Source organism: Ursus maritimus, unplaced genomic scaffold, assembly GCF_017311325.1.
Source record: "Ursus maritimus isolate PB19 unplaced genomic scaffold, ASM1731132v1 scaffold_1, whole genome shotgun sequence".
In the NCBI taxonomy this organism is placed as follows: domain Eukaryota; kingdom Metazoa; phylum Chordata; class Mammalia; order Carnivora; family Ursidae; genus Ursus; species Ursus maritimus.
In genome coordinates, this window is record NW_024423343.1 from 21,311,937 (window position 1) to 21,338,462 (window position 26,526).

Consider the following 26,526-nt stretch of genomic DNA (forward strand, 5'->3'; position numbering starts at 1 on the left):
CTACTTAACTTCATAAGACATTTTTCCACTCTTTTTCCCCTTGTTTAGTGTAGACTTCATTTAAGATATCAATTACTAAACAGACTTCTAAAACCAGGAGGAACGTCAACAAAATCATGTAGCTAACAAAAAGGTCAGCATGTTTCTGTTTGTATTTGTCCTAATGGTAAATTTAATTGTTTCACTAGACTGACTTCTCATTAGAATATTTGTTAATATAGTACAAATTAATTCAAAAGGATTTGGATAAAATTTCCAGAGAAAAAAGCTCAACTTGAAGCAATGTAGCTAGATGGTCCAAATAGTTGATGTCACTCTCTACTTGCTACTAAAAAAAAAAAGCTTTCTTTTGTTAAGTCCGTGATCCTATGCCAACATAACATTGTTTTCAGCCCTGCAATGATTTAGTTTCCAATGTAGGATTGCAGCCACTTACTTTCTGTGGCGCTAGGAACATAATGAGAGGATTCATGCTTTGGGTCATTCACTCAGGTTATTACATTTTAGCCTTGGATCTGAGGGTCCCTCATTCTCCTGTATGTGTTTTTAATTCTTGTTTCAAGGAACAAGACTGAAAAAGAATCCTGGAGGCGGCCTAATACCTCCAGCATTCTAACAGCTGATGAGCTGGAGTGAAAGCCCAATCATAAAGCCCTCAGACAAGATACCCTAATCAGCTGGTTCACAGATTCTCTGTCCACTGCCAGTCATAACGTCAGCTGCAAAAATGGAGGGAAGAAGCTTCAGCCAGCTCGTCAGTTTCAACAAGTTATGTAATTAACATGGCTGCCTGAGTTACAAACTTTTTTTTAAAAGATTTATTTATTTATTTTAGAGAGAGAGTGTGTGTGTGCAATGGGCGGGGGAGGGGGCAGAGGGAGAAGGAGAGAGAGAAAATCTTTTTTTTTTTAAACTTTTAATTTTTTTTTAAAATATTTTATTTATTTATTCGACAGAGATAGAGATAGCCAGAGAGAGAGGGAACACAAGCAGGGGGAGTGGGAGAGGAAGAAGCAGGCTCATAGCGGAAAAGCCTGATGTGGGGCTCGATCCCATAACGCCAGGATCACGCCCTGAGCGGAAGGCAGACGCTTAACCGCTGTGCCACCCAGGCGCCCCGGAGAGAGAGAAAATCTTAAGCAGACTCCCCACTGAGCACAGAGCCTGCCTCCGGCCAAAATCAAGGGTTGGATGCTTAACTGACTGAGCCACCCAGGGGCCCCTAAACTTCTAACTGCAGTGCTAAATTTAATTTTTCCTTGAGTCAAATATTCAGTCACATAGTTTCTTTAGGTCTCCTTGACCTTGGAAGATTTAAGGAATAGATTATATGGGTGAGGGAAAAAAGTGGGGAGCATTACCCAAAATTTAGAAATACCTCTGTATCTTTTGGGGACTAGAAGAAAATGCACAAAACAATAGCATGTACATACAATTTAAACAAAGTAATAAAATGGTGAAGCTTGTTCTGAAGTTTGTCATTTGCATCTTCAGGGTCCCCTTTCTGCTTCTCCTTCCTTCTCTGACATTCCTTAGTTTCCCTTAGGCTTTTCTAACTTATTGTTGTAACAGTGAGTGACTTGCTGTTTTATAACTCTTTCCCACTGTTTTTGGAGTTCAATGCCCGTCCCTCCTCACTGAGGTACTGACAGAACCCTCAGTAGGGTGTGGTCAAGGCCATGTGGCTCTGCTGGTTCCTATTTAGCTCAACTTCTTCCAAGGTCACTCCTGTTCTGGGTCACCTGTCGGTGTCTTCCATATCCCACACTAATCTAATCCATGGAAAAAGAATCACTTTCCTGCCAAATAGCGGACACGTTGCAGACGTGGATTCCCAGTCTGTAACCAATTGTTCAAAATGTAGACATAAACATACAGAGTTTCCATCAGCTGTGTTTCTGTAAATGCCCAACCCCCTCCCCACCCATTTTGTACTTCACATATTCCTGCCAGAGCTGAAGGTTTTACATTACTCTAATCTGGGAGAATGCCGTCTTTATCTTTTCTGCTGTGTCGGGTGGAGTTTTGTAGGCTCCTTGAATCCATGGGAGGGAGAATACAACTTCCAGGCTGAAATACTGTCTAAAATGGTCTCTCCTGCTGTTCTCTGGCAACCGTTGTGTTTGTTGTTTCTCTAAGGAGATGCTGTTTCATCGATTCTTACGCACAGTGTATTATGCTCTCACTAAGATTTAGATTTAGCTAACCCACAAAAATAAAACCTATTTTAAATAACTAGAGAGAATTCAGCCAGCTCCTTTCCTTCACTCCTGTCTTTCCCATCTCATCCCTCCGTGTTAAGATGTCGGCAATATCAAGCCATTGGAAGTGTGTGTCCATGGCCCACCTTTTGTGCCACAAATCTTGGCCTTCTCCCCATCTCCTTGGGCCTCTTCAGCCAGGGAAAATGGTCATGCCATCTTCCTCCCCAAGAAACCCCTGCCGTAGGGCTCAGAATTCTGGAACAGGGGCGTGATTCAAACAAGGAACGGATTGGCTGGGTATAACACTTGAACAGAGCAGAGAACTTGAATTTTGGAATTCAAATTATTGCAAGGTCCAGAATCTGTGTGAATATGTATGAACGTGGGTGAGTACGATGATTACACAGGTAATTTATTGGTCTATCTGAATAAGGAAAGCTGTTAACATTAATACTGATTATAAATAATGGATAAGTGGGAAGAAAAAGCTTAAAATTTTTATTTGTCTTAGTTGTTACAAAGTGTCTGCTACACTAGAATTTCTAGCATGTTTAATATTAATTGAGTACTTTCCTTCCAAAAATCCAATTCTTCACAATTCCTACTCTGTTAGTTTTCTTCAGCTTCTCCTGCTTGGTGGAATTCACTGGTTCCTCCCCTTCTCTCAACCAAAAAATACTGGCATGATTAAGATTCCTTTCTGGTCCCTCTTTCTTCTTTGTTATTTTCATTCTAACTGAGTGAAAATAAATTCTATTCACATTAATTCCAATACCTTCCAGATACTGGAAATCCCCAAATTTATGTCTCCAGTCCAGACTTTGATTCTGAGCCTCAAGCTCAGACAGCCCATTGCAGGCTGTCACCTGCAGTTGGAGAACTCATCCAAAATGGAATCCTCGATACCTTCCTTAATCCCCACCCCCTCCCATCGACCTGACCCTCACCCAGTAAAAAGTCCCGACCTTGGGAAATAGAACAATCATTTTCTTTTCTTTTTTTTTTTTTTTAAAGATTTTATTTATTTATTCAACAGAGTTAGAGACAGCCAGCGAGAGAGGGAACACAAGCAGGGGGAGTGGGAGAGGAAGAAGCAGGCTCACAGCGGAGGAGCCTGATGTAGGGCTCGATCCCATAACGCCGGGATCACGCCCTGAGCTGAAGGCAGATGCTTAACCGCTGTGCCACCCAAGCGCCCCGGAATAATCATTTTCTATCCAGTTACTAACATCAAAGTTTTGGGGGTCATCCTGTGCAAACACTGATGGTCCTACCTACAAAATACATTTTCGTTCAACATTTCTGACCTGAATTACTGAAATATTGACCTAATCTGTATCATTATTTCTTCAATTGAAGCACCTCTCAAATCTATTCTCCTCACAGCTGTGAGATGATCAGTGCTAAATAAAGATTTTTCTCATGTTCTTCTCTTAATTAAAAAACTTTCAATGGCCTCCTATTGTATCAGGTAAAATCCAAACTTTTTCCCATATCTTAAGAAAATTCCTCATGGCCCAGTCCTTCCTCCCTATTTTACAGTACCTCACCCCTAACCTAACTCCCATCACACCAGCCTCTGTCTCTTGTGGTTGCCTGAAAGGCTTTTTCCTTAATTCATCACATGGTGACTTTTTCTCACCCTGAGTCTCTGTTTAAAGTCATTAATTTTACTCAGCTGTGTGTGCTTACTGTTTGTCTCCCCCTCTGAAAGGCAAAGGTGGGGATCCAGACTGCCTTATTACTTGTGTTCACATTGCCCAGCATGGTGCATGGCACATGGCAAGTATTCAATAACACCATTGAGTGAATGAATAAAAGAATGAGTGCCAAAAATACACAATAGACTATATGTAGGACAATAGCAAAAACTAAAAATGGTAATTAAAATTAAAAAGCAGTTATTTATGTCTACTTCTCATTTAACCCTGCTATGATTAAGCTTAATTTTCAACATGCTAGAAAAACCTTCGTCTTCATTCTACTTGACCCCAGTGGAACACTCTATATACCTATGACATGCATATGATTAGTATTCACGTCTGTATAGTCTGTCACAGTTAGTTAATCATGCCTGAAGGTTGTTGGCTTCCAATTCTTAGAAAGAGAAGAAATACTGATTTTATTTGGGAGGGCTTTAGATAATTTTAGCAAATGTGTGCATTTACAACTTTGGCAAAAAAAAAAATAAAAATACGCTTTTATTGACCTAATATCTGTACAGATCAAATGCTTAACAAAAGTATTTATAAGCTTGTACATATTACAGTTGGTTATCCTGGGGCTGGTTATAGGAGTTCATTCCTTTTCATTCTTGATACCATTTCTTCCTCAGAGTGCCTCTCTCTTGTTTTTTGTCATCTATCAATTATTAGCTTGGTTCCAATTGTCATAGGCTGAAAGTAACCATGCTGAATTTCATCCTCTCTTTTTGTATACAGAGGGACCTCAGCATGAAACAAAGAATGTACTGTTTATAAATCTTTATTGGCTGGACACAAAGATAGCAGCTGCAAGCAGTTAAGCATTAGGAGACTTTTACTTCCTTGCCTCCTCCTTTTGGTTGGTTAAATCCTCTTCTGATGAACCTACAAACGACCCAGTTGATGGAGATTTGGAACATTCTCTAAGTCTTACTTTGACTAATCTAATTTTCTGCAAAAATATGCAAACTTGCCTAGGTTTGCTTGATTAGTATATTTTGGATTTTCTTTAGGAAGAATTTTTGTTTGTTTGATGAATGTATGGATTGCTAGCTGGTGAATGATTATAAAAGGCAATACTTTTCACTGTTCTCCTTCTAGGGGAAACACTTACAAAAAAAGCCAACCAACAATAGATTCCGGTTTAAGCCTTTGGATATACAAAAAGCTTTCCATCATGGATATTGCTCAGGACAACAATAAAAATGGACTCTGCTCTTCCAAAATGGAAATTTCTACTAAGGAACATTTCACCATAACCTCTGAGATTATTAATTAGCCAGCCTACTCACTCATGGCATTAACTTTTCCACTGGAAGAGAATTTCTAGCCAGGTTTCCATGAGTTAGTATAATGTTTACAGGGGATGCACATGGGAAAATGCTGCAGAATACAATTGCTTGAATTGAACTGAAGCAAACGATGTGTCATAAAAAGGTCAGATTCAGGACATCATAAAGACTTCTTAAGAACTGTCAAGGTTACCATAGCCCTCACCCTTAATCCTAGCTTGAATGCTAAAGGAAAATACTTTATGAACAAAGATTTTTACAAAAACATACCCAAGAAAACTATGGGGTGTATTACAGAAGAGAGAAAAGTTTTTCTTATCCCTCTTAGTGTTGCTGGCTGGGTCTGAAAGTTAAGCTCACAGAGATATTATTAGCAATAAGAATGTGTCCTATGATACAGGAACCAAAGAAACCCAAAGCAACAGTTAAAGCTGTGTTTTTTTATTTTGGGTTGATGAAGAGTGAACAGAGTGTTAGAATAAGATAGGTTAAGGAGTATGTAGGAAGCCTAGTAAACTGGGGGAAACTTAGCAAGGCCTGTTTCCTAGACTCCTCCTTGGCATCCCTTTGTCTTCAGAGATAAAGATGTTCATTTTTCCTGAGTAGAGGGAGGTTACCTCTCACATGAGGGTTTTATGACCTGTGTCGGGGAAGAAAGGTCATAGTGGGAAGGGAGGTGGTCAGAGTGATCTTGCTTCTGTCATCTTCTCAAACTTCTTCAGCTTAAAATATTCAATACTAATGATGTACTGTAGGGTGACTAACATAACATAATTAAAAAAAAAACAGAAAATATATAAAAAATAAATAAAATATTCAATATGTCAAGGGCACCATATTTGGAGGGTAGCGTGTCCTGAAACCCATTATTATCAAGAAGAAAACCACATACAATAATATCCAAAGGGTCCCAGGTGATTACACATAAAGATATACACACACAGTAACAAGACATGTATATTCACTTCTTCAGTTTCTTTTTTCTTCATTGGAATGATTGGATGATTTGACAGTAGTACTTGATTTCTTTTCATAAACAATAGAATGCTAAAGCTGGATGGAATGGTCCTTGATGTTCATTAATCCAGAAAACATTTTCCTGTGAAGAAAGAGAGACCAGGGAATAGAAGTGAATTATCAAGTGAGGCTCATCTACCCGGCAGAGGGGATGGGTTTTAAATTCCTGACCCCCAGCTCAGTGTTTTCTCAATTATATTGTGCTTTCTCTTGGCACATTTTCTGACTGAAGGAAGATATTCAAAGGGGAACTTGAAAAGAGTAAATTGAATTGCCAGATGGGTAAAACCATAAGAATGGTTTTCCATATGTCTTCTAGGCTTTCTTCAGGGGGTTCTGTGAAAGAATTGAATCTTAATGCCTAAGGCTTCCATTGTGGGTAATGAATTGGTTCCCCCCAGCCCCACCCATGCAGGTAGCCTGGCGCTAAAGACCATCCTCGGGAGAACTGAGAAAATAGTCACTCAAATCATTTCCTGTGTTCTGTGGTTCAGCTGAGGCATGCCAGTTGAGAAAGATTGAATCCTCTAACACAGAAAACAGATGAGCAGTAGGTAGGGAATAGCAACCAGAGGTAGAAGATTTAACAAACCAAGGAAGCAGCTTAGTGTAGGGAGACAAGGTGAGCTCACTGGCTTTGTGACAATCTGAATTGAGTGTAAGTCCCATCCATGCCACAGTGAGAAAATGACTTAACTTCTATAAGCCCAATTTTCTTGATCTGTGAAATGGGAATAACAGAGCCTACTTCTCAAGAGCTCTTATAAAGATTAAATAAGATAACATATATGAAAGATTTGGACCAATAAATATACTCAATATATTTAAGGAGGGAGTTTGATTAAAGGGGATGAACACCCGGTCTTTGAAGTTGGATATCCTTGGCTCATATCTGATGCCACCACTGGGTCTCCTACTAAAGTGCCTGGGACATTGTAGAAGCTTCATGAAATGTCAGTTTCTAGCCCTTTTCCTCCTGGCTCTACCGTTTTCCATCAACTTGTTAATATAGAGCAATGGTTTTCAAACGGTTGTGTGCACCAGAATCCCCTTTCCATTAATTTGTTAATATATAGTAATGGCTCCCAAGCTGCTGTATGTATCTGGAGGACCTGGTAAAACAGATTACTGAGCATCGTCCCCAAAGTTTCTGGTTCAATGGGTCTATAGTGGGACTCTTGATGTCAATGTAGATCTAGAGCAATTACTTTGGGGTGCTGGAGGGCAAAGTCTTCAGCACTTTGGGCCTCTTTACGATTTTCCATCGAAAGTGCTACTAAAATACACCAGCTGAAACATCGTAACTTACTCTGATACTGATAATGACAACACACCTGATTTCTATTCTCAGTTCTACATTGTTTTTAGTTCTCTGTTCCTCTGCACACTGCTTTTGAATGCAGAGCTCAGTTTGAAGTCAAAAAGAACAAGAAGATTACTAGGTCAATACTTGTTGAACCAAATAATTCATCTCAAGTGAAAAGCATGCAACATATTTTCCAGTTCTATAATTTTCCCAGATTTCTCATTATTTCTTTTTACAGGTGAAAACTTGGGGTAATCAATTAAACAGTAAATCAGATATTGTGATCCAAATACTGTCTAACTCATCACGGCTTGGGACACACAAATGCCGCAGACTCAGGGCCAGGCTTCTATGTGCAGGCAGTCAGTTGTGTTTGTATCGGGGTCCACCCCTGGTGCTCCAGTGCTAGCTGGAGGACATGCTTCGTTTGTTTTGTACCCGAGCATTTTATTTGATGTCAATTATAGACTGTTTGTGCCCCCCTTCCCCCCAAATCCCCAATTCAAAGCCCGATTCCCCAATGTGGCTGTATTTGGTGATGAGGCATCCGAGGAAGTAACCTTCCGAGGAAGGTTAAATGAGGTCATAAGGGTGAGCCCTGATTTTATAGGATTCATGTCCTTATAAAAAGAGATATAAAGCATGATAAATATATCTCCTCTCTCTCTCTCTTTCTCTCTTGGAGGGGGGGATCAGGGGGGTGTGATGGGCATGTGTCTCTCCTCATGAACACACCAAGGAAAGGCCCTGTAAGGACACAGTGAGAAGGTGGCCAACTGCAAACCAGGAAGAGGGATCTGATCAGAACTCAACCACGCCGGCATCCTGATCTCATACTTCCAGCCTCCAGAGCCATGAGAAAATAAATTTCTGTTGTTTCAACCACCCAGTCTATGGTATTTGGTTACGGCAGCCCAAGCAGACTACTACAGTGTTGACATGCTATTGATCCAGATTGTTTTTAAAAACTCTGAATTGGTTGTTGTGCTGGGTGTTTTCCATTTCCTCCTACAGATCCACTCTCCACCATTCTCTCTCCTCCATTTACCTTAATTGGAGTATTTCGTCTGCTTTCTGTTAGAAAAATAATATGATTGTCAACATTTTAAAAATTGAGAGATTTTGCATGAAAATATATCTGGATTGTCAGGTAGTCATGAGAAATTAGAAGATTTGGCAACAATGCTGGCAACGATGACCTGGCCCCTCCCTTTTAGACTGGGCGTTAGCTCTCAATTTGGCCACAGCTCCCACTTGGCATACTCCCCTCGATTACTTTACCAGGCTGGCTTCTGTGGCCATCTGAGAACATGATCCCTATTCCTCATGAGATGATGGGAAGGGCTGAAAAGTCCAGATGCTTGGAAATCTCTATTACTGGCTGCCTTAGGTGTTGCTGGTCACAGCTCACACTTGCAGCCTTCCTGGAACAATGTCCTTGGGCGATCGAAACTGCTTTGCTTGGGAATGCCTAGGAGTTCACCTCTTTCCAAGGCAAGACAAGCAAGACATTCTAAGCTGGATACCTCTATCTTGGAAGGAGTAATCATTTATGCTGATCTGGACTGATACATCTTCCAGACACGGGCTGGCCTTTACGACACACAGTTCTGGTTCATTGGCTTAGTAGTCTGCATAGCATTCCTTTGGAACAAAGACCCGCTTTATAACCAAACAAGTGCAATGGTGAGCACGTGACCATGGGCTCAACACGTCATGCCACATACCACACCATCCAGAAGTTGCTGGTATGGCAAAGCAGTGGAATGACCTCTTAAAGACACACAGCTGAGGGACTACTCTTCAGCATGCAGCATAGAATTTTAACTGATGGTGGTTGTATTTGATCTTGCGTGCCCTATAACTAGAAAGTATGGGTCTGGTACCCAAGGGCTGGAGGTATAGAAATGACCCCACACACCATCGCCCCCTCCACCCATGACCAACTTGAGGAATTTTAATCTCTGGTTCTTGGAGGGGAAATGCTTCTGAAGAGAAAAATTACCCAGAGAAGGCCCAGGCCGGCAAGCCCCAGAAGATGGAAAGTTACTAGCAATACTAAGAGACAACCAAAGCCCGGCTTGAGCAAGAGATAACCAGCTATTTCTGCTTCTGTAGACAGGCTTCCTGCCGGGAGCTTCCTCCATTGCCCTAACCTCTGCCCTAACCCCTGTTCCTGCCTAAAGCAACCCCCTCCAATTCACACCCACCTACCAGCAGTCAGCACAGCCTTTGGAACCTCACCCCCTGTACTGCCCTATAAAAGCTGTGTAACCCTGCTACCTGGAGCCCAGAATTTTGAGTGTGCGCTTGCCTGGGTCCGCTGGGGTAAAATAAATCCAAGTTCTCCTACTTCTCCGAGTGTCGTTTGGTTTCTCACCCGTCTGACTTTTTTCTGTAACACTTCCACCAGGAAGACAGTAAAAGTCACACCAACCCTAAAGCTTTGGCTGCTATCTGGGCACTTTTTGTGCCAGATCAATGGGTGAAGAAAGGAGTTGCTACACTGATGAGGGAATCTGACCCCGATTGCTGCAAGGAGGTAGGACTCTTTCTACTTAAGGAGGGAAAGGGGGACTATATAGAGCACTTAGGGGATTCACTGGGCCATCTCTCGATACTCTTAGGTTGTCTTACTGCGGCCAGCCACCGTGACCATGACCTCACATAGCATGGTACTCAGAGGCTCAGGACCCTCAGGAAGGAGGGTCTGGGTCTTCTATAGATTTTTCTGCACGAGGATCCTCATCTCAGGCTTTTTTTCTAGGTTATCCTGAAACTACCTTCTACCCTAAATTATTGTCCCTCTCCCTAATACTATATTAAAACTTCCCATCTTTCAGCTAACACCTTAAGGGGATTATGCCAGTTTGCTGACTATGATCTCAGGGGCATCTAGAGGAAAGAGTGACCCACTTTATGTTACTGAGCATTTGCCTATGAGCCCTGAGGCATCTGCATGTTGTGAGGGCCCTGGAGGCCTGTAAAGCTATGGGAACCAGTTGCAAGCAAAATGAAGAATGTGGTTAAGCTAATTATCCAGGAGCCTGAATGCATTCTAAGTAAAAACCAAAGAATGAGGTAGCTGTGTTTTCAAACCAAATGACTTAAATCCCTTCTTTAAGTTCTCTACTTCATATAACTTACGTAGATCTGAATAACCTTTTGAAATTGGCAGTAACACTTTATATTTTAAGCTTTTTTTTTTTAAGGGGGAAGGGGCAGAGGGAGAAGAAGAGAGAGAATCTTTTTTTTTTTTTTAAGAGTTTATTCATTTATTTGACAGAGAGAGACAGCCAGCGAGAGAGGGAACACAAGCAGGGGGAGTGGGAGAGGAAGAAGCAGGCTCCCAGCAGAGCAGGGAGCCCGATGTGGGGCTCAATGTGGGGCTTGATCCCAGGACCCTGGGATCAGGCCCTGGGGTGAAGGCAGATGCTTAACGACTGAGCCACCCAGGCGCCCCAGAAGAGAGAGAATCTTAAGTAGGCTTCATACCCTGCATGGAGCTGAATGCAGGGTTCGATCTCACAACCCTGAGATCATGACCTGAGCCGAAATCCAGAGTCAGATGCTTAACCAACTGAGCCACCAAGAAGCCCCTAAGCTTTTTTTTTTTTAAATTTCAGAGCCTGACAGAACTAAAAAATATGAGTTTAATTACTACACAAGAATTTTCCAAGTAACAACTGTTAGTATAACTCTTTTTTATTCCAACTTGCAAATAACTTCCAACCTGTGGTATTCTTTCTCTCCCTCACTGTCCCACTCAAGTCACTTTCCCCTCACGGTGGCCGCGGTAAGACAACCGAAGAGTATCGAGAGATGGCCCAGTGAATCCCCTAATCTTAACTATTTCACTGAGTGAGAGAAAACTCTGGAATACAGAGAGAAATCCTTTTCTTAAATATATCTTCTTATGCCTCAAACTGTTGGAACAATTGGCAGTAACACTTTCTGCCTTTACAAATGGCTTTGTACAAACACAAAGCACACAGCAGAGAAAACGGTGGTATTTACAATGACAGGGAGAAAAATTCTAATTCTAAAAATGAATTTTCATTTTATTGATAATAAAAGTAATAGGTGTTGGTGTTTTTCCATAACGGTTACCCGAACTACTTAGTTTTAATATCAGAATGACATTTATTTTCCTCTAATATTTCCTCTGGAAAAAAGGCAAGCATTCCAAAGGTGTTCCTACTTTTTCTTAAAATCGTAACATATTATTTGGAAAATAAAGATGTTCAGTGCTTAATAGTCAGTTATGACAAAGTTTGCAAATTCTTTTTAAAAATTATACAAAAACTTTTTAAAGTTTAATTGAAAGCATTAAGTATCCTTTCTCCAGATTTTGCTTTAATTGTAGAGGTTTTTCTCAGTGAAGTCCTGGGCTTCTTCAGCTGTGTCAGTTTTGAAAGTATTGTAATCTCAATTTGGTTGTTATATGATGTGATTTTTTTTAAATTGCCTTTCTCTGTGTGATGTTACTCAGCTTCAGAACAATTTTATTTTTTTAATTTTTTTTTTAAGATTTTATTTATTTATTTGACAGAGATAAAGACAGCCAGCGAGAGAGGGAACACAAGCAGGGGGAGTGGGAGAGGAAGAAGCAGGCTCACAGCAGAGGAGCCTGATGTGGGGCTCGATCCCACAACGCCGGGATCACGCCCTGAGCCAAAGGCAGACGCCCAACCGCTGTGCCACCCAGGCGCCCCCAGAACAATTTTATTTTTTAAAACTCTCTCTCTCTTCCTCTTCCCCTCCCTCCTCTCTCCTCTTTCATTTTTATTTGAATGTTGTTTGGTGAGGCTGAAAAAGTCAGTCCTGTGTTTTAAACACAGGTGGCAGCCAATAATGGCCCAGAGCAAGGTGCTAAGGCCAGAGATGGTGAGGAGGACATCCACACACACCGACACCCACAGTGGGATGATGGAGGCTGAGTTGGGTGAAGGACCCCCATGAAAATGCAGCACACTCCATGGGGGGTTAGAGACTGAGCAGCGTGAACAGATCGTGCTTGTGGAGAATGGTGGCCCAGAGGCGGGTACTGAACCCCGAGCTGAGTCAGAAGGACATCCATGCAGGCATGAGCCCAATATGGAATGTCAAGTGAGGAGAGTGTCTACAGAATTTGGAGAGTGGAAACAAATGACACACAGTTTTGGAGACTGGACAAGTTGGAACCAGTGACCACAGTTGAGGAAAGTGGAGGGGTTCTACGGCACTGGCCTGCATTGCTACTGTGTCTGTGTCTCCCCGGGGGTAGCCCATACCAGGGTATAGGAATCCAAACAGGGGAGGAGGAGGGCATCCTCATGGGGAGTGTCTGTGTGTGGGGGGGTGGGGATGTTGGCCTATAGTTTTCCTTTCTTGTAGTGTCCTTGATTGTGGTAATCATTTCACAATATGTATGTATGAAATCATCACATTGAACACGTTAAACTCACACAATGTTATATGTCATTTATATATCAATAAATCTGGGGTACAGAAGTGCCTATGTCACAAGAGTTAAGGAAAGACCAAAGAACTGTGCTGATTTGACATAGTCTCCAGAGATGACAACTAAATACAACGTGGGAGTCTGATTTGGTTTTCTATACAGGATGTTATTGGGACATTTGGCAACACTTGAATGGAGTTTGAGTATTAGAGCATCATAATAAAACAATGTTAGTTTCCTAATTTTGGTGATGACATTGTAGTTATGTAAGGGAATGTTCTTCTTCATAGGAAATACATGATAAGGTTTTTGGGCGTGGTAGAGTATCCTAACACCAACTTATTCCCAAATGGTACAGGGTAGGAAAAAAATGAAAAAAAGAAGAATTCTTTGTACTGTACTTGTAATTTTTCTATAAACTGGAGACTGTTCAAAGTCAGAAATTTTTTTAAAATTTATCTCTCATGAATTTTAATACAAAAGAAAAAAATTATTTTCTTATAATTAGAACATGCTGTTTAAATTGCCACGATAATGCATTTTTCAGGAGGCTCTGAACAGCAAGGTGAGGGAAAGTTGTGAGGGAAAGATGGCAAGACAGTGCAGAGGACAAACCTTTCTCTTCATCCTAGTGCTGGTCATGCATATTTCAGTAGAGTAAAAATATTACCCGAGGCCTCTCCCCTCTTTCTGTCTGAATCTCTCATGACATATCAAAATGTTTTTTAAGCACTGAACGGAAAATTAATCAAACAGGATAACAATACGTAACAGAGATTTTCCCTCTTCTACTAGTCCCCACGGTCTTTCAGTAAGGTGTGCAAATGCCTCAAACCAAAACTGCTGCCATTCACCCAACGATTTCGAGGAACTGACTTATCATATGAAAAGCTGCGAGATGACCACTGAGTTTAAATTATAGGGACCCTGACAGCAAAGTGATTAAAGTCAAGAATGTAGAAACCCGTCTCCATTCAAAGGACTAAAAGTCCGTGCCAGCCCGAAACACATGCGGCTGAACCACATCCAATGAACTGGTCCATCACTGCCTCTGGAGGTTTTCTTCTTTGATTTTTAAAACTCTGATTTTTCAAAGTTTGCTCCATCGTGTAATTCTTCCAATATAGTGTTATATCTGGGAATCGGCAGAAAGGGAGTACTTCACCATTTACTATAAGACATGGGCAAATGGTTTTTGCGAGGTTAGTAGAAGCAGAGATTCCCTGCAATTTCGGATTTCCCCTATACTACTCACCTTCACACTCAGTGAAAGGCACTACACAGGTACACTAGTAGGATTGTCGAACTGATCCAAGATAGCAAAACATATTAAAGCTATGATTTATACTTAATTTTATTATTTTATTGTTATAGAAGTATTATATACTTATTATATTATTATATATTAAATAAATTCTATAATTATATCTAATTATATAAACTATATATAAATATATTTATTATACTTTTTGCACATAGGAGGGAGCAGTGTTAAAAATAACACTGAAATATGTTTTCATCCCACACTTCATTTGGGTGAAGTAAACATTCGATAATGCACACCACTTCAAAAATGTTGAAAATGCAGTGTGGGCAGGGTACACAGTCGGAGAACACGGGTTTTATTTTTTTTTTTTTTAAAGATTTTATTTATTTATTTGACAGAGATAGAGACAGCCAGCGAGAGAGGGAACACAAGCAGGGGGAGTGGGAGAGGAAGAAGCAGGCTCCTAGGGGAGGAGCCTGATGTGGGGCTCGATCCCAAAACGCCGGGATCACGCCCTGAGCCGAAGGCAGACGCTTAACCGCTGTGCCACCCAGGCGCCCCTGAGAACACGGGTTTTAGATCAGACAGAACTAAGACGAAGTCTAGCTTCGCCCCTAGTGGTGGTCTGGCAAGTTCTTTCATGTCAGCAAGCTTTAGTCTCCTCACCCATAATAGGAATTACACTACCTCATTCTGGCATTAAAGAGATTACGAGCAGGTAGTCTATGAGTAGGCAACAAATGGTCACAACTTTCCAGAAAAAAATTGTCCCAGTCCAACCTCCCTTTTGACACTGCCCATCAGACTTATCCCCGGTTGCCCTTGCTCCATAGTAAGGACAGCATCCAGCCTCAATCTGCAAAGAACCACAACCTAGGAATATTCCTTCTCTTTCTCTCATCTCACTTCCTGTCACATTCACAACCCGTTTGAGTGTATCACTGACACGTAGGAATTACGGATATAAAGGTCACAAGAAGCTTTGGTAAGTATAAAATACTAACATATCTAAGATTTTATTTTCAAAACAGGGTTAAACTAAGGTCAGCTAGTCATTGCCACTCTTTGTTCTCTATCTGAATTCTCTCAGATTTGAGTTACAACAAAAATCCAGCTTTGGGTATCAGACATCAAAGCCCTTTCACACACATGCACACTTTTCAGGGTCCCTAGCAGGAGCGCTTCCTCAGTCGAGGATTCAATCCAAAGAATCCTGGATTCTTTCAATCCAGGAAGGTTTGCTGACTCAGCAGAAGTCCTAGAGGAACCTTGCACTTGGACGTCTCTCTTTCCACCACTTTATCCTTGACGTCTCTCTTCCCACCACTTTATCCTTGACGTCTCTCTTCCCACCACTTTATCCTTAATGTCTGCTTTCCTCCTCCTGAAGGCTGTCAGATTGATAGTATCTTGACCCTGTTCTTCTGAAATTCTTGTGAAATGCCTTAATTGCTTCCTCTTTGATGATTGCAATTTCTTCTCATGTATGTTTTCAAAACCTTTGCTTGTGAAATGATCTTATCTGTGAAACTGTAGCTAATCTAGCTTCCTATAAAACAGTCCACCCGTTCTGCCTTGTGTTGTATTTTCTGGAAAGCCAAGTCAAATTCAGAACCACCCTCTTTCTAAATTTTGATTATACATGAGGATATCTTTGTAACAAGCCCATCGCTTCTCGGCCTTTTAGCTAAGATCAAGTGTAACAAGCCTTATTTATGTGGTTCATTCAACCCATTTTCTTTTTCTATCACTCAGTACAGATCTGAGTTGGGAGGTGGTCTTCTACTGAACTTGCTGTAAGTACAAAACATTTAGTTAGCCACAGAGGTTTGTTTAGCATGGAATATTGCTTTCAACATTTATCTCCTCCATTGGTGAGGCTACTCTGAGGATTTCCTAATGTTCTCGTAAATTAAGGACATCCCAAGATCTATTTCAATGAGGTGATTCTCCTACTCCGTATTTGCTTAACTGCATGCATGCAATCTAGTATCCTATTAAGGAAGATATTGTCTGTGGTTGAGATAGAAGACAGGAAACAAATTGGCTTCTTAAATCTTCAGGCAATAAACAAAGACTTCTAGTCTGAGCTCTTTACCACAAACGCAAATAACCCTAAACACACAAATCTGTGTTGATAAATCTGAAACTCCCATTCCCTCCAACACATAGAATGCCTGTCTTTTCCTTGGAAATGACTGTTTAGCTGCTTATGCAATTGTTACCGCGTTGTTATCCTTTACCTTCACAGAAAATGCTTTCTGCTCTGTCTTCTGGTTTACTCAGCAGATTTTTTTCTTGGATAGTTTCTATTTCTGGGTCTCCTCTTTCCCCAGAAGACAACATGTCTTTCCACAAGCAAAGGAATGGCCTTGGGTCTGTGCGGAAGAATCACAAAATTTGTGACTTACAGACGGTGAAGAAATTGAAGAGAGATCATGTTGAAGATCATCGCATGTTGGCTATCTTCAGGTGTTTGAAAGACTCATTAACCATCATTAAAAAACAGATTTTTGCTGTATTTCTATCCAGAGAAATCCACAAAAGAGCTTCCCATATGAAAGGTAGTCTGGTCACAAATCATACCTGCCTTGCAGAGCACCTGCCCCTGTGACTTGCCATTTGGGGGAACTATTTAAAACCAATGTTTTATTATATTTCATCAGTGGTATATTACTAAATATGAAAGGGTTTCTCTTAAATGATGTTTATTCAGACCCTTCATTGAACCCTACTTTCAGCTCCTGGTGATGACTGCCTATTTTTCTGAGGTAACCCAGGACCCTCTAAAGTGCTTTTTAGGATATACCACATAATCTAAGTTTTCAAACAGACCTTCCTAAACGATACCTTACAAATTTTGTGAAAGTCTATCCAGGCATTTTCATATGGCCGTACGAATAGAAAAATTAATTTTATTTGAAAACAAATTTGTGTGGCACTAGAAGTCTTCTTCTCGCTGCACAGTCTCCTGCTCCACAGGAAGGGGTAGAGAGAGCAGATCTTTGGTGCACCAGATACTGCATTAGCTGCTTTCTATACGTCATCCCAGATTTCCTCACAGCGATCTAATGAATTATATTGCTGGCCCCGTTTTGCATTTGAGAAACAAAGGCTCAGAAAGATTAAGTAGCTTAAGTGGCCAAGCTGGGATTTCATAGGATTCTAATGCTGATGCTGCCCTCGATGGAGCCCACACTCTTCAAGGAGGTGTTTTCCTTCCTTTTCGGAACATCTCCATCTAGAACAGAAAAGGAAAGAGGTAAACCAGTTCATCCTGAATCTGGAGGGAGGGCAAAGCTCTCATTCTCCCAAGCTCAAGAGAAAAAAAAAAAAAAATATATATATATAGTAATAAATTGCTTTTAGTGAAATCTACAAGAAAGATTGTAAGACACAATAAGTTAATGGTTTTGTTTAAATACTATGAGCACAAACAAATATTTATCACCGTCACTTTCTTATAAAATCTCCACACAGAATTTTTTAAATGATTAGTATACACATCTGTTCCACATCTGTAATCTTTCTGTTGGTGGCAGCAGTGAAATCACAGCATCTCTGTCTACTATAAGGCACCTCTTTAATTCTTACATGAGCATAGAAGGGAACAAAAATGGAAGGAAAAGAAGTGTTTGGACATGGCTTGGGGGCCTGGGGCAGTCTATAGATGAAAAAATTGAGAATCCAGATAGAAAGTACCTAACATTTCAGATGGTTGAGGTATCCTTGGCAGCAGAACTGTAGAAATACTCTGGGATAAATAAATTTATAGATCATAATGTTAGTGATGTTAAGATTCTTGAAGGCCCAATCCAAATTGTTCTATCTATAAATGATCTGTTGCCTACCAACTGGTTGTCTTTGTTGTTGCTGCTGTTTTTTTTTTTTTTTTTTACTTTACTCTCCAAACTGTGAAATAATTACCACTGTGTTTATTCAGACTTAACAGTGAGTTAAATAATCAGTCTGCAGAATTAGAGAGAGACTCAACACACGGGATTTGGCAAATTGCTGCTCTTTGACTATTTTTCTATAACTGTTAAATCTACATTATATATTTAACATGAAAGGCTTAAATGTGCATTTGTGAGTCAATGTAAACATGTCCATTGTGGAAGGCAGAAAATGTCCAAGTCCTAACGCCCCCAGAACTAGTGAACATGTTAGGTTACATGGCAAAGGGGAGTTAAGGTTGCAGATAGAATTAAGGTTGCTAATTAGTCGACCTTGAACTGGGGAGCTTATCCAGGTGGGCCTAAAGTAATCATGGGATTACATGGGAGAAAGAGAGACAGAGAGACTATCAGAGTGATTCAATATCAGAAAGACTCGATTGACAATTGCTGGTTTTGGAGATGGAAGGGAGCCCTGAGCCAAGGAATGTGGGCAGCCACTAAAAGCTGGGCCGTTTAGAGGGCAGGGGGACAAAAACAAAAACAAAAACGGATTTTCCCTAGAATGTCGAGAAAGTAATACAGCTCTGCTGACATCTTGTCTTTAGCCCAGTAAGACCCATTTCAGACATCCCTCCTCCAGAGCTGTAAGATAATACGTTTGTGTTGTTTTAGCCACTAAGTTTGTGACCATTTGTTACAGCAATAGGAACCTAACACAGCTTGTATTCTGAAACAAAACGTTAATCAGTACGAAAGTCTGGGGGTATTGACTAATAAAGATATTTTTATTTCAGATACTGACAAAAATATCACAGATTCCCAAAGGAAGTTTAAGTGCCTTTAAATGCTAGTAAAGACTAAAACAAAAAACAAAAATGGAGGGGGGTGACTGGGGGTAGACGAAACAGGAATACAAACCATTGAAAATTGTTGAATGGCTGGTGATGAGTACATGGGACTCATTATACCATCTTATCTGCTTTTCTGAATGTTAGAAAATGTCCATAACAAAGTTTAAAAACATTTTAAGCTCCTTAATTAATTCTTTTTCAGAAAGTACACTTTAAGCAAAGCCACTACTATATAAACAAATTCTCTGCATTTTTTTCTCCTTGAATGAAATCTACAGGCAAAAATCTAAACCTTTCCTCTTATGATTTAATCTGAAGCCTTTGGCATTGGTATATTTCCACTGGAGATTATTAATACCATATTTTCATAGCAGATGATTCGCTTTCTGCCTAAGCCTGAAATACAAAGCTCTCTGTGCCTACTCACAGAGAATTATGTGAACATTTTTGGTTCTACTCAGCATAAAGAAATGCTCCCACTAAATGAATTTTCTGAAAAAGAAATAAAGAAATCAATGCAATTTACAATGGCATCAAAAACAATAAAATACTTAGGAATAAATTTAATCAAGGAGGTGAAAGATCTTTTTTCTGAAAACTACAAGACATTGAAGGAAGAAATCAAAAATAGACACAAATAAATGGAAGGACATCTTGTATTCACAGATTGGAAGAATTAATGTTGTTAAAATGTGAATGTTACTAAAGCCGTCTGTAGATTCAAGGCAATCCCTGTCAAGATTGCAATGGCATTTTCACAGAAGTAATAAACACTCCTAATATATACCAACAAAAGGCCCCAGATAGCCAAAAGTCCTGAGAAAGAAGAACAAATCAGGAAGCATCACACTCCCTGATTTCAAGCTATACTAGAAGTTTATAGTAATGAAGATAATATGGTATTAGCATAAAAACAGACAAATAGACCAATGGAACAGAAGAAAGAGCCCAGAAATAAATCCATATTTAATAAACCAATAAACCCAACCATATACAGTCAACCAATATTTGACAAGGGAGTCAAGAACACTCAATGGAGAAAAGATAGTCTCTTCAGTTAACAGTGCTGGGAAAACTGGATATTCACATGTAAAAGAATGAAACGGTACCCCTATCTTACACCACTCAGAAAAATTAATTTGAGATGGATTAAACACTTAAATTTAAGACTAGAAACCATGAAACTCCTAGAAGAATACATAGAAATAAACCTTCTTGACATGGTCTTGGCAAGGATTTTTGGATAGGACTCTTAAAGCACAAGCAACAAAAATAAACAAGTGGGTTGACGTCAAACTAAAAACTTCTGCACAGCAAAGGAAACCATCAATAAAGTGAAAAAACAATTTGTGGAATGGGAATAAATATTATAAAATCATGTATATGATAAGGGGTTATTACCCAAAATGTATAAAGAATTCCTACAACTCAATGGCAAAGAAACAATAACCTAATAAAAAAAATGGGTAAAGGATCTGAATAGACATGCAAAAGGCCAACAAGTACACAGAAAGATACTCAACATCACTGTCAGTAGGGAACTACAAATTAAAACCACAGCGAAATACCACCTCACGCCTGTCAGAATGGCCATCACCAAAAAGACAAGAGATAACAAATGTTGGCATGGATGTGAAGAAAAGGAAACCTTTGTGTACTGTGGTGGGATTATGGAAAACAGTATGGAAGATCCTCAAAAAGTTAAAAATAGAACTATCATATGATCCAGTAATTCCATTTCTGGAAATACATCCAAAAGGAATAAAAACACTAACTCAAGAAGATACCTGAACCCCCATGTTCATGACAGTATTATTACAATAGCCAAGACACAGACACGACCTAACTATTCATCAGTGGATGAATGGATAAAGTTGTGGCATATATGTCTATTTTACAGAGTGTTATTTGGCCATAAAAAAGGGGGAAAGGGAATCCCACCATTTGCAACAATATGGATGGACTTTGAGGACATTATGCTAAGTGAACTAAGTCAAAGACAAATACTATATGACCTCATTCATATGTGGAATCTTTAAAAAAAAAAACTCATAGAAAAAGAGATCAGACTTGTAACCAGAGGGAAAGTGTGGGGGGAGGGGGAATTGGAGAAAGTAATCAAAAGCTACAAACTTCCAGTTATAAGGTAAACAAGAACCAGGGGCATAATATACAACGTGCTGACTGTAGTTAACAGTGTTGTATGACATATAGGGAAGTTGTTAAGTGAGTAAATCCTATGAGTTATCGATATTTTTTCTTTTTCTTCTCTTTTTATTTTATCTATACAAGACAGTGAATATGAGCTGAACCTGTTGTGATCATTTCACAATGTATGTAAGTCAAAGCATCATACTGCACACCTTTACCATACACAGGGATATATGTCAATTACTTCTCAATAAAGTTGGAAAAGAAAGAAAATTTTCCCGGTGATAAACTGGTGAAACCAGAATAAAAGTCTTCTGCCCGTTTTTTAAACTGGATTAGTTATTTTGTGGGTGTTGAGTTGTGTAAGTTCTTTATATATTTTGGATACTAACCCTTTATCGAATATGTCATTTTTCAAATATTTTTTCCCAGTCCATAGGTTACCTTTTAGTTTTATTGATTGTTTCCATTGCTGTGCAGAAGCTTTTTATTTGGATGAAATCCCAATAGATTATTTTTTCTTTTGTTTTCCTTGCCTCAGGAGACGTATCTAGTAAGAAGTTGCTACGGCTGATGCCAGAGTCTAATCTCTTTTTCTATGGTTTTTTTATTTTTTTAATTTTATTTATTTATTTTTTTTTAAGGTTCCACATAAAAGTGAGATCATCTGCCCATGTTCTTCTCTAGGATTTCGTCGGTCTCACATTTAGGTCTTTAATCAATTTTGAATTTATTCTTGTGTATGGTGTAAGTGGTCCAGTTTCATTCTTTTGCATGTGGCTGTCCAGTTTTCAAAAATAATAAGTAAATCATATTGTTTCACACAGAGATTTTTGCATAGAAGCAGACCTATTTGTGGATCAACTAGAAGAATTAGCTTAGTCCGTTGTAATAAAAAAGAAAAAAGGAAAGAAAAAAGTCTAGGATTATTTTTTGTGCCAGTATAACAGTAACTGAGGTTCTTAGCGTCTCCATGATTTTAGTATCTATTGTATACTTTTCCATCTCTGCTCTCTCTTGATTTTTCTTTTCTTATGTCAATTAGCAGGCAGTATTTTTCTGAGAAAATGGGGCATCAGTCTAAACAGTTGGCATCTAATATCCTTATGGAAATCATGTCTCCTTGTCTTGAATTGATGTATTCTGTGGAAAGTAATTCATAGATTCTATGATTCTTGGCCACTATCTACACACATTCCCTTAAAATAAGCTTTTGTTCTTACAGACTTATAAATTACTATGCAACATTAAGAACCATGACATAAGTTTTATCTTCCAATTCCCAGAAAATACGAGACCTAAAATTCATTCGGTATTTTAATACTCCAGGAAAGTGGGTTTTTTGTTTTTTTCTTTTTTACAAATTCAATAGTTACTCATTTATCTTTTTAACACCACCACTACCAGCACCACCCAGAAGGATTTCCCTACATTTGATCTATGCAGCATGAGAACTTGGCCTCTGGTTCTCTTTGCTGGAGAAGGAAAACAGCTGGTAATCTTTATGATTATTCTATATCTTCTAACACTGCAAGACTGTTATTAGGTTACCTTTTTCTCTCCTCCAAGATAAGCAATTCTAACGTCTTTAACTCTTTCTTATAAGTACCATCTTCCAACCCTCTCATCAACACGCATGGTCTCTTCTGAATCCTCTCCAAATTTCAGAGTTCTCTTAAGATGTGGAGCCCAAACTGGAGAGCACTTTCTTGTAAAAGTCTGATCCGCTCTGAGTAAGAGAACGTTCCATCTATTTATCCATCTATTTCAAGTTAAATGATGGGGAGGGACTTCCACCATAGATCATAGATGTTGGGTGTATTTTGGTGCTAAAATAGCACGAACATCAAAAGCATGTTTTGTTTTTGCCTTAAGCTCTTGGCTTCAGCAAGAAGGGACCTTAAGGGGACCTTAAGATGCATCTGAAGTCAAACGACAGACAACATTTGGTCTAAATCAAAGGCAGAAGAATCCTGCTGACTCAGTATCATTACCTTTGAAACCACTTGTTACATCCTTAAGTGTTGATCACCAAACAGGAGGGTGTGAATGTGTGTGTGTGTATGTGTGTGTGTGACAGAGAGAGAGACTGAGACAGAGAGAAAGACTCAGTTCTTTCTTATCACATATCTTTTTGCCTGTCTTAAAATGCAGATAATTGCTCTATAAAAACTTAGCAGTTTTAATTGCTTTGTTTCATGAAAGAAGCCAAATTGCCTAATGACACCTAATGAAATTTCCCATATTTTGAAGTAGAAATCTTATCCCATTTCCCTTTTGTCTTTTCTACTCATTTACTTTGTTCTCCCTTTGTATCCCTGTATTTTCCCTGTTCTGCTTCCTTCCTTCACTCATGGTATCTGACATCTACCTACATCTTTGGAATGGGGCAGGAAAAAAATTAGTAAAAATGGGGGGGGTGATTTAATCAAGGACAGACGAGTCACCGCTGTTCACATTTGAGAACATCAAATAAGAAGGATGGCATTAGGTACACACAACTTCCCAAACGTGCAGCCATAGAGAAGCCAGAAAATAAAGCTCTCGAGTGATCAAGATGTCACGACACCTCAGACGCCACCGTTCCAAACTGGAGAAGCTTTTATTGCTGAGATCAGTTGTGAGTTGTAGTTCATCAAAAATCGAGTTCGGAATAAAGCAGTCCTTTTTCATCATTCTCCCCGCAGCCCCGGGGGAGAAAAACCTCCCAGACTCTGCACTTCAAAAAGGAGCTCTGGTCCTTCCTGCGGCGACAGCGACAGCGAGAACCAAGGCGGGGAGTCGGCGCGCAGCGCGGGGCGCGGGCGTCCCCACCGCCAACCTGCTCGGCTGCCCGCTGAGAACATCGTGTCTCGAGCGCAGGGCGCCTCCGGGCCGAGGGTTTGGGGCGTTATCAGACGAAAATCTGTGTACCTGGACACGGTGTCCGAGTCTCCCCAAACCCCGGGCTCCGCACCGACTTATGTCAACAGCTGACTCAGAAGAGGCGGAAAGGGGAAAAACAGGCACAAAGAAGGCAAAGCCCAGGCGAAAAGAGCAAACAGAAACAGAAGCCAAAGTAAAGCCAGCTTGGTTCTGAGAACTGCGGATACTTTTGTTGTTGTTTTCAAGCCAGGCAAAGGTAAACGAGGCGGAGGAATCGATGTCTCCTCGGGAGGAGACCTCTCTGCTCATCTCAGGGGCGCAGGGGGCTCATCAGAAAACGTATGCGTTTATAAACAGAATTCACGCTGCCTTTCATAATCCAAACCATTGCCAGAAAACCCCAATTATGTATATTCTAGTCTCTCGGCTTCAACAGGGACCTGTGTTAGGTTTCCTGAACAGTTTATAAATACACTTCACTCGTTGTTATTAGAAAATAATCTTGGGAGGCAAATCGGGCTGTTTCTTTGGGGATAAATGAGACGTTGGTCTCTCAGAGAACTGAACCTCAGGAAAACACTGACCTCAAACCGTGGGCATGGATGCTTGCCTCAAATATCACCGGGTGAATTCTAGCCTCAAAGCCTACTCACTTAAAATGAACCTATCTGTATTACTAAAAATGCTTTTGTGACATAAGGAAGTTTTTATTTCCCTCACCGTGTGCTTGGAGCACCACCTGGGAGGCACCTGGGGGGCTGAGTCAGTTGAGCATCTGACTTTTGATTTCAGCTCAGGTCATGATCTCGGGGTCGTGGAATTGAACCCCGTGTCAAGCTCCACGTTCAGTGGGGAATCTGCTTGAGATTCTCTCTCCCTCTCCCTCTCCCTCTGGTCACCACCTCCCTTCCCCTCGAGTGCACATGTGTGCTCGCTCTCTCTCTTCAATCAATCAATCAATCAAAAAAAAAGAATTATCACCATCAGGAAATGCTAACTGAAAAAAAAACTTAATTTTTTTTCCATGATATAATAGCAATGAAATTTCAAGAAAAATGCAGTTATTTCTGTTTCCTTATAAGTTCCAGTGCTAAATAAAGGCTATGAACCTGCCGGTCATAGACTGACTCTAAAGTGCATTTTTCGTACAGTGCATAACTTACTGTGTATACTCAATAAAGCCATCAGCACACCTACAGAGTGAATAAATCCTGAGTTAGACTCCTGGAAATAGGAGGGTGTGGTAAAAAAAACACCTAGAGAATTTGACCCATTTGACCAGGCAGTTTAGAAAATCCAATGTTCCCTGCTTTATTATAATGTGGAGTGGTTGATCAAATAACCCCAGACACATATAATAAAATCCTATGTCCCGATTCCCCTGGCTCTGCAGGCATAACCAACCATATAAATACAATGATTTAAATTGGAGGAAAAGAAGACTGAACAGGGATGGCGAGATGGCAGTTGTCATTCAGTCAGGCATGACTGACTAAAGCATTTAATCAAGAGTTTTACATTTTAACTGGAAACTCCCAAGACGTTTTAAGAGGGTTTTTTCTTTTCAATATAAAAACTAATGTTTTTCGTGTTCATTTGTACATTTGATACAAGATTCTTAAACATGTCACATAGGCTTCTAGTGGCATTTTCTGCTCTGAAAAAGAAGGGTAATGAAAAGTTAATGATTGTGAAATGCTAATGACCTAAGAGGTCATATGTAATAAAATCTGTGTCGTTCAATCTGATAAACTGAGAAGGGCAATGAATGTGACTTTTCTAATTTTAAGTAGAGTATTATAGAATAAAACGAGTGTGAATCCCATTTCTTCTTTAGGACTTTTATTCAAGACCTGTTTTCCTTAAATAACATGGAAACAAAGGGTATCTATGAACTACACGAACACAGGAGAGACCATGCTTGCCCCCCCACACACACACTGAGAGGAGACCCGCACATAGGGTAGCAACGTCACTGTGGCAGCTGCCCTGTGCCGATACCGCACCAGGCTGACAGGCATATGGGGGCAAAATCAGTGGCTCACACACTCATTCACTATGCCACATTTTTCAGAACTTGAAGACAGGAATTAAATAACAAAATGCAACCAAAGAAATTTGAAGATCTAATGGACGTTATTAAACAATTCGTGAATTGGGCAGCACCGCATCTAGCAAGTAGAGGGGCACTCTAAGGAGTTGTACAAAATGGAAGGTTGTTATAGAAAGACAGTGAGGGCGGAGCGCCTGGGTGGCTCAGTTGGTTAAGTGTTTCGTTCTTGATTGTGGCTCAGGTCATGATCTCAGAGTTGTGAGATGGAGCCCCACACTGGGTTCTACACCAGGCATGAAACTTGCTTAAGATTCTCTCTCCCCCTCTCCCCCAACCCCCCACCACTCACCGGCCCACACATGCTCTTTCTTTCTCGAAGAAGAAGAAGGAGGAGGAGGAGGAGGAGGAGGAGGACAATGGGGGAAAGAAAGTTATTAGAAAAAGAAAAATATTGTCCCAGGGCTTTCTATGGGGA